Source organism: Bison bison, unplaced genomic scaffold (assembly GCF_000754665.1).
Source record: "Bison bison bison isolate TAMUID 2011002044 unplaced genomic scaffold, Bison_UMD1.0 scf7180017863606, whole genome shotgun sequence".
Classification (NCBI taxonomy): Eukaryota; Metazoa; Chordata; class Mammalia; order Artiodactyla; family Bovidae; genus Bison; species Bison bison.
This window is the reverse complement of record NW_011494178.1, coordinates 698,526-708,440: the sequence shown is the minus strand read 5'-3', so window position 1 is coordinate 708,440 and position 9,915 is coordinate 698,526.

Sequence of the window (9,915 nt, the reverse complement as noted above, 5' to 3'; positions counted from 1 at the left end):
TTTTTTTTTTTTTTTGCAAAGTAATAGTAGGTTATAAAAGTGAAAATTAAAGGAGTAATAGAGGACTTAAAAATTTTTTTAAATTTAAAAAAAAGAGTGATCATAAAAATAGCAAAAATATATCTATATATCTAGGACTTTCTCTGGTGTTGTTGTGGGTACTGTGGGGTCAGTTCATTTTCGGATAGTTCCTTGGTCCGGCTTATATTTCTCAAGATCTATAGGCCCCTGCCTAAGTAGTTGGTACTAACTACAGGGTTTTAATCTATTGCACCTATCACTTCCAAGGCGGTTCCCTCTGTTTTAGCTTCTTCTGTTTGCTGGTCTCTTCAGTGTCTGATTTCTACCCTGACACAAGGGGGCGGTGGTGGACCCTTTTTTAGGCTCACTTGTTCAGTCACGCTGTGGGGAGGAAGGGACGTTGCAAACAAATAACACTGGCGTGTTCTTGCAGTGTCTCAGCCATGCTGGGTCTGCCCCTGCTCACGGTGCATGTGTCCTCCCTGTCCACACTGCTCAGGCTCTAGGTTGCTCTGCCAAGAACCGTCCAATGCCAGCCATGGGCTGCATGCACCTCCCAGGTCTAAGCCGCTCAGGTTCAGGCACTCGGGTAGTCCTCAGAGGTGCAGACTCGGTTGGGCCTGCGTTTGTGCCCTTCCCAGGTCCAAGCAGCTCAGGTGATGAGGTGTTTGGCTAGCGTTGTCGCTGTGACTTATCCACCTCCCCTGTCCCTGCCACTCGGTTTTCTGGGTGTACAACCGGCGCACCTTCTCAGGCAGATGTTGACTGTCCAGAACCCCAAGAAGTCTTAGTTAGCAAAGAAGCCTGCTTGCAGTTTGGTAAATAATGTCTCTCTGGTGCTGCGATTGCTCCCTTCTGGCTCTGGCTGCCTGTCACCAGAGGGGGATGGTCTGCAGCCAGCTAGTTCTGTTCAGTCCTTTGTTCTGTGCACGGGCCTGATGGTGTCTTAGGTTAGGGCTTTTTGCGTGGTAGCTATCCCACAGTCTGGTTTGCTAGCCCAAGTTAGTTCGCTCAGGTTGCCCTCGGGGCATTCAGGCCCGGTCCTTACTCTAAGTAATGCAGCCCGCGCCTCCCAGTCCAGCCCCCGCTTGCTAGTGGCAGGTGCAGGTGTCTGCGCTGCTTCTCCACTGGGGGAGTTACCGTTGGGCTTGTAATCTGTGGGTTTTAATTATTTATTTATTTTTCCTCCCTGTTATGTTGCCTTCTGTGCTTCCAAGGCGCACCACAGACTCGGCAGTGAGAGTGTTTCCTGGTGTTTGGAAACCTCTCTTTTCAAGACTCCCTTCCTGGGACGGAGCTCCGTCCCTTCCTCTTTTGTCTCTTTTTTTGTCTTTTATATTTTTTCCTACCTCCTTTTGAAGACAATGGGCTGCTATTCTGGGTGCCTGATGTTCTCTGCCAGCATTCAGAAGTTGTTTTGTGGAATTTACTCAGCATTTAAATGTTCTTTTGATGAATTTGTGGGGGATAAAGTGGTCTCCCCGTCCTATTCCTCTGCCATCTTAGGACCGCCCCTCTGATTGATTTATGTTCTTCATGTATATCAGATACTAATCCTTTGAACTGTGGTGTTGGAGAAGACTCTTGATAGTCCCTTGAACAGCAAGGAGATCAAACCAGTCAATCCTAAAGAAAATCAGTCCTGAATATTCATTGGAAGGACTGATGCTGAAGCTGAAACTCCAATACTTTGGCTACCTGATGTAAAGAACTGACTCATTGGATAAGACCCTGATGCTGGGAAAGATTGAAGTCAGGGGGAACAGGGGACAACAGAGGATAAGATGGTTGGATGGTATCACTGATTCGATGGACATGCATTTGAGCAAGCTCAAGCTGATGATGGACAGGGAGGCCTGGCATGTTGCAGGCCAAAGAGTGTCACAGAGTTGGACATGACTGAGCAACTGAACTTAACTGAATCCTTTGTCAACTGTGATTTCTTTTGTAATCTTTTTGTGGTGTCTATTGTGCATATGTTTTAAAATGTTAATTTTAGTTAAGTTTTAAGTCTATTTTTTTTCTGTTTTCCAACTTTTGTTTTTAAATTTTGTTTAGAATACCTTCTACACGTTACATATGATAAAAGATGCCAGTTATTTCTTCTTAAGGCTTTAAACTTTGCATTTTGCTGTTATATAATTTGCTCAGAGTTGGTGTAGGGTTTGGGGTGAGATCTGATTTTAGTTTTCAGTAGGAATAGTCTGTTATTCCAATTCAGTCAACTTTTTATCTATATGAACTACATCACCGTTACATGTCAAGTTCCCACATGAGTATGGGTCTACTCCAGGGCTTTCTATTTTGTTTCTGTGGTCTATTTAGTAAGCCTTTTGGCAATAATTCATCTTCTTAATGATTATGCCCTTAAAGTATAAAATACTTGGTAGAGTAAGTCTACGCATTTTTAAAAATTATTTAATTATTCTAGACCTCTTACTTTTTCCGTGTGAAAACTACTTACCAAGTTTTGCAAAACACTATTGAGATGTCAATTAAAATCAGTATGAATTTATAGACTATTTGATGGAGAACTTATAGCTTTACTATATTTAATCTTCTCCCCTTGTACAGTGTATATTTCCATGTATTCAGGATTTCTTTTATGTTCTAAATAATATTTTTTACTCTCCCTACTCAGATTTTGGACATACTTGATTAAGATTTATACTTGGAAAAGCATCTGTAGTTTCAAGTCCTGTTGTGAGTAGGATTTTAAAAACTTCCCTGTCTATTCTGGCTGGTCTCCTCTAGGGTGCGGACACTACTGGGTTTTCATTGTTAACATCCAGAGGTCCTGGCCGCTGTCTTAGTTTGTCAGTAGAGTCTCAGCTCCTTCAATGCATTTTATCTCTTTGTTTCTATATTTTGTGTTAACTTTGTAGCTTGTTAATTTTTTTATTTGCTGTTTAAAGGTTTTCTCTCTCATTTTTAGTTAATGCATAGATAATTAAGAAGAGAAAAGAGGCCATCTGCTCTTACTTGTGTGGATGTGGACCAGAATTTCCACAATACTCAGGTCAACTTGCTCTCTTGGAGACAACACTTCTAACCAGAGTGTTCTTTATGCTCAGAATTAATTTGTAAGAGAAAAGAAAAAAATTGAACACTAATCCACAATTCATTTCTCTTACTTATTCTGTTACAGTTATAGCTTTGAACTTGAATTCTTCTCTGTTCACTTGTGCAGTAGAAGTGCTGAATACTTGTGTAAGAAGTTTGAAGCCTTCACTCTAAATCTGCTTTGGACATTTTTTAAAAAGCAAATGTTTCTTGTGTCCACAGCCCCCAGAGCAGTTGTTGCTTTGTGGGTATTGGTGAAAGAATAAGTTAACAAGTAGACTCACAGATACTTGATCAACTTTATTCTCAACAGGACTTCTGCAAAGTAAATAAAAATTCCAACCAAGCTGGGGAATTATTCAGAAAATTGCAGGAAATGAATCTGACAGCCTGAATGTAGCAGTGTTTGTGGACATGCTGGCCTGGTGAGCATGTGCTGATCAGGCCCGAGATGGAGCAGCACCGTTTGGTTATCTGTATCGTCCAGTGGCAGGATGCACCCTCGAAGGCAAAGGGTGTTTGCTGGCTGATGCTCTGCTATGTCGGCCAAGAGATTATTCTCTGAAGATAATTCAAGTGCTTTTTTATTCCCCAGATGATACTCTGTGGCTCTGGGTACATGAATGTCAGTTGTCCTCTTTGAAATCTTTAGGAAAGTATTTTAAAAGGCAGTTAAGTATAAATTCACATCCCACCAACTGTTTAGATTGGCAGGCTTTTTGAAAGAAATTCAACCTTCTGCATCAGTGTTTTCAACCATTTTCTGTAACTGTTCTGTAATATACATAGAAACAATTTCACAAACTCCTCATGATTGTGGCTCTTCTAAGTAGATCTGCATAGAATTGAATTAGAGATAAATGAAAACCTGTCTTGAGTACTGCTGGAACTGTGAGAACTTGCAATAGGCAGATGCCGAGGAGCTGAAGTGCTGAGAAATTAAGTAGCTTGTTTCTACCTATAACTGGAGTGAACCGTGGAGGATAGACCACCACTCACGTTGTGGCAGCAGGTTCTGCCCCATTCTTGGGGAAATGTGGCTCTGACCTGAGCTGTCACCCTTGAGGCTGCTCTCTGGCTGAGTGGGAGGCAGTGTGCCCGTGGCTGATGGACCCTTTCCTAGGGGTCCTGCAGGAGCCTGAGCGTCCACAGTGATGGGAAGAGTAGCTGTGTGGCTTAGGAAAGTGAAAGTGGCTTAGTCGTGTCTCTTTGCGACCCCATGGACTCTACAGTCCATGGAAATCTCCAGGCCAGAATACTGGAGTGGGTAGCCTATCCCTTCTCCAGCAGATCTTCCTGACCCAAGGATCGAACCTAGGTCTCCTCGGGAAATTGACTCAATTCTTCCTCTTCCTCAAGTTCTGTATCCATGAAATATGCGGCTTAGAATAGACCATATCCAAGGGTTGCTTCTGAATTCACATTTTTAAAATCAAATATGGAAGTAATTTAATTTGAAGCCTCAGCTTTGGAAATGGTGATTTTCCTTGTTCTGGGAAGCCTGGTGTTGACACATACACACTGATAGACCCTCTATGGTTAGGGTCCTGGCGTTATTTGATATTTTACTCAATAGCTTATAAAATTGATGGACAAGATTGGGGAAATTAATCACAGTGTTTTTCCATTGTTGCAGAGAATGTGGGTCATTTGAGTGTGGGTATGTAGGCCTCTCAACAGATGTATTGACATAAAGTTGGCAGCCGAGCTAACTACAAATATATGACCCCAAATCGCGTTTTGCTTTATTGTTTGTAAGTTGTTTGTGCATGCACTGTTGGGTTTGAGTGCGTGGCTCTGGTGGGGCGTATTTGGTGTGCTTTATTCCTGTTGCTGACAGTATGTGGTAGGTGTAATTCAGAGAGTGGGATGGTCATGTCAATGTATGGCAAAAACCACTACAATATTGTAAAGTAATTATCCTCCAATTAAATAAATTTTAAAAAAAGTAGGATGGTATTGGAGTGAGAGTCAGGGTGTGCACTCACCCTCCACCCCTCGACCAGGCCTGGACCAACCAAGGATGCATTAATGCCAGTAGCATCATTTTCTCTCTGGCTCAAGGGGCCCAGCCCTAAACAGCAAATAATGGTTAAATCCCCTGTATTTAAGAGCTGACAGCCTTAGGTCCACTAGGGTTAAAGTTCAGGTCTGGGCTTCCCTATGGCTCAGACAGGAAAGAATCTGCCTGCAATGCAGGAGAGCACGGTTCGATCCTTGGCTTAGGAAGATTCACTGGACAAGGAAATGGCTACCCACTCCAGTTTTCTTGCCTGGGGAATCCCACGGACAGAGGAGCCTGGTGAGCTACAGTCCATGGGGCTGCAAAGAGTCAGGCACGACCAAAGGACTAACACACACACTTGAGACCCCCTAAGAAGGGTCATTTCTTAGTTCTTACTTCAGGTAGACAGATGCGTCATCTCATCACATTTCATTGTTTAATTATGTCCACACTTCTTGGAAACAAAATTTCAGTGTTCTGAAATCTGTTTTGGCCAGAAACACACAGAAGGGGTGATCTCCTGGCTGCAGGAGGCCCTCTTTGATTGTTGTTGGGATGCTTTGATATAATATTTTAATTTGCATTCAATTAGATTAATATATTTCCACTCGTTGGGAGTTAGAAGTTATAAAATGTAGGATTTAAAGCTGGCAGTCAACAGTATTCTTGTCAGTAAACATTTACAGCCATGAAATGATGAGCATTATGTTTTGAGAGCTCATGGCACTTACTCATGGTCAGGTCCTGTGTTAACAGTGATAGTTTATTTTTTAGAAGGTAATTTGAAATAGTAAGACACTTTAAAATAAAAATTAATATTTATGTTACTCAGTGTTCTTGTCATTTATGAGGATAAGACAAAATATACACCTGCTTCTTTTCATATCTCTTTTCTTTGGAATTTGAGTGGTTTGTATTCACAGATACAGAAAAACTGCAAAGTTGATTTAGGAATCTCAAACATAAACTTGCTGAAAATCTGAATCTTTTCTAGGTGGAGGAGCCTTGAATGGGTCCTTAAATCTGGAAATGATAGGTGTTCAGTGTCCAGTTGGGGTGGTCCTGCACACCATGTGGGCTGGAAGCTGGACAGCAGACTGACTTTGTGTGCTGCCTGACCTCTGCGGTGGCTGGACTGGGGGCCGGAAACCTCCCGTAGCCGGCCTCCTTCTGCACCTGATGGCGTCTGGTTTGTGAAGGAGGACATGGGTCCTACTGGCACCTCTAAACGTGCAGCTCGGGCCCCTGGAGAGGCCCCACCAGACTCCCCTCAGCCCCACGCTTCTTCACGTCACTGTGGCTGTGCCCCCGGCCAGGCTCAGCGTAGCTGCCACGAGGTCACCCTGTGTCCTCCACGCTCTGCCTTCCCTGCCACTCCTCCTGCCGGGACTCGGCTTCACGGGGTGGTTGCTTGTGGGAAGATCAAGTTTACCTCAAGTGCGACTTGGAGAGGGAGGCCCCAGCCCACCACTTTCCTGCCTTCTCCAAGAGGCTGCAGCTCAGCCTGGACCACCCTCTGGGCAGGGGGCGGGTGTGGGGAGGCCCGGTTATCTGAACTGTCCCTCACTCAGGAGCACCCTTTCCCTCTGAGCCACCTGTGCCGTCCATTTGGAAATAGGCTGTGTGTGTGTGCTCACTCAGTCGTGTCTGACTCTGTGACCCCCATGGACTGTCGCGCACCAGGCTTCTCTGTTCAATGGGGGATTTCCCAGGCAAACATACTGAATGGATTGCCATTTCCTCCTCCAGGGAATCTTCCCGACCCAGGAACCGAGTCTGTATCTCCTGTGTCTCTTGCATTGGCAGGGGGATTCTTTACCGCTGAACCACCTGGGAAGCCCTGATTGAAATAGGTTGAGGGGAAAGATATTGTAATAAGGCTCAATATTCTACTCCATTGTCACAGGTTTCCTCTTAATTTTTATATTGAAGAAAAAATATCTTAGGACCATATTTGGGGGTGTATGATAATTACTTAATTGCTGTAATTTAGGTGCAGGACGGAACCCCGAAGTCTTTAGCATGCTCTATTTTTCTCAGCATGGGTCTATCATGCTCTTTAAAAACTCACAGAAACTGGAAACCAGGCCCCTGATGAGGCTTCCTGTCCGTGTGGTTCAGAATCTGACACTGTGACCCCAGACCTCTCTCTGCAGCCTCATCTCAGCGGCAGGGGGCACTGATTCTGGCCCCATTTCCTCTTACTCCCCCACATCCAGGAGACCTGGTAGCCCATCTAGGGCAGGTGCAGGGTTGCTGGAGGCTTGAGAGGGTCTCCATTCACGCTCCCCTCCTGGCTCCAGGCCAAGCTGTGGCCCAGCCTCACTCAGTGCCGCTGCTGCTCACGGACCCATGTCCCGGGTGGGGTGGGCTGTCCTTGGCGAGGGAAGTAGACGCTACTGACAGCCTGGCCATGGGGACCGGCAGCCTGGAGTAGCTGGGTCATAAGAGTCTCAAGGTCACGGCTGTGGCCTCTAAGTGTTTCTCCCCAGCATTGGTACCTGTGGGCCTCACAGGCATTACCCGGTTCACGCCTAGATTTGCCGTTTCCCCCGCCTATGAATCACCTGCAATTTGCATTCCTAATCTCCTGGGTCTCTCGGTGTCCCACGTGACTTTTCAGGAACAGCTGCTCAGAGATGTTTTTTCCCTGTTTCCCATCCCACAGAGGAGAAGGAAATGGCAACCCACTCCAGTACTCTTGCCTGGAAAATCCCATGGACAGAATAGCCTGGAGGGCTACAGTCCATGGGGTCATGAGGAGTCGGACACAACTGAGTGACTTCACTTTCACTTTTCACTTTCATGCATTGAAGAAGGAAATGGCAACCCACTCCAGTGTTCTTGCCTGGAGAATCCCAGGGACGGGGGAGCCTGGTGGGCTGCTGTCTATGGGGTCACACAGAGTTGGACACGACTGAAGCGACTTAGCAGCAGCAGCGTCCCACAGGGCTGGGACCCCTGGGTCTGCAGGCAGGCAGGTCTCTCTGGTTTTCACGACCTCAGTGATCTTGTTCACACGTTGTCTTGTTTTCTCTGTACCACAAGGGCTATCCTCCGTGCCAGGCCATAGGAATGGACGCCAGGGTGGAATCAGGCATTTCTGCCATCCTGGCCTCATCCATCGTGCGTTGTCTAAGTCCATAACTACACTTTGTGTGCTGTTTATCTGCTGTCACCGCAGATTAAGTGACTATTGAAAGCTGGGTTCAGAGGCAGAATCTTCAAATTAAGTTTTGTCTCTGACTGTGAGGGTTTGCTCTGCAAGAGAAAGCCAGCTCTTTCCTGGGAGCAACCAGCTTTATTTATTTTCACAGTTTTATGTTGGAATGTTTTGAATTCACCTATGTTTAATCATCTGAACTTTGTGTCCCTGATCATTTTAATTAGCAAACACAAACCCCTTAAGCTTGATTTTTCCAATTTGGTGGAGAAGGAGAGGTGTCATTGAAGGGAGAAGATGTGATGTCAGGTTTATGCTTGTGGCAGTTGCTGGATCCTTATTATAGCATTGATTCGTTGTGATATCAAGCTATTTGAGAGCTAAAGAAGGATGATGCTGTTATAGTTTGGTTGTATGGATATTTTTGCTTTGTATTCACACTGAGCCTGGTGGCAGTAATCTTTGGCAGTAAATGCAAGGGTTTAGATTTGGGCTTTGATGATTATGAGCAAATCACACTGATACTGCATGTTAGAATCTATGTCATGTAAGACTTACCCTCGTCATCTGTGCCTGAGGATTTCTCAGCCTGTGATTCCCGTTCATGTTTCTAACAGGGAAATGAATCTTTGACTACTTCTGTTTTGAGTAACATTCTAGGAGGTGAGCCCACCACTTCTGTAGGCGGTGTATTTTGCCTTCCACTCAAGTGTTTACTGAGAATGTGTTTTCTCAACTTTCTTGTGACAGTTGTACCAATAGTTTTACACTCACTTTGTTAGTTTGTTTTATACAGACTTTGTTGGAAAAGTTTGTTTACATCTGAGAAGATAGTTCTACACTTAAAATTTTATTTTTAAAGTTTCTTATCCGCTCCATCAGTCATGCCCGTTGCTTCAAATTTAAATACTTGTCAGTTACTTAAAGGCGTCACAATGTTTGTATGTGTATTTTCAGCTAGTTAAAAATATTTTTATATTTCTATCTTTATTATTTGTATTTAAGAAGTATACATGACCTTAAGGACACACTGAAAAAAATGGGCCTATAAGAGAAAGAACATTGTTCTTATTTTTTCCGACGACTCTTTTTTCTGTTTGTCTTAGCGTCTCATGTATCATTGTCTGGCCTTGAGGTTGTGCCTGTTAGGTGCAGTCGAGGTCCGTCTCACCCTTGGGGCTGCTCTCGGCCACGCTCAGGATTCATGTGTGTGACCTTTCACTGTCCACCTTCCTGTGCTTGTGGCTGCAGGACTGTGTGTTCCTGTTCTGGTTTCTGATTCAAAAGCTCTCGTGACAGTCAATCCGTGGGAGCTTTATCCACAGAGAAGTGAGCCACCTCGGTCGCTTATGAAACATGCATGGCAGTGTCTTCCGGGAAGAGGCCTGTGTGCAGTGGAACACACAATGAGTCACGACTTTGGGGCCCACCGCGGAGATGGAGGACCTGTCACAGTGGGAGTGACCCAGAGGAAGATTCTAAAGAGGAGCCCTGGACACATCCAGTGACGCCACCTTCGGGATGGTACTCTCTTTCCGGGGATGTGTGGTTTGAGGGCTGTGGTCAGCTGGGTCTGGGTATTTCCAACACGTGCCCGTCCTGCCACCTCATGGCCAGTCACATTCCCTGCCTACGGGTCGGTCCTCCTCTGGTTATGAGGCGT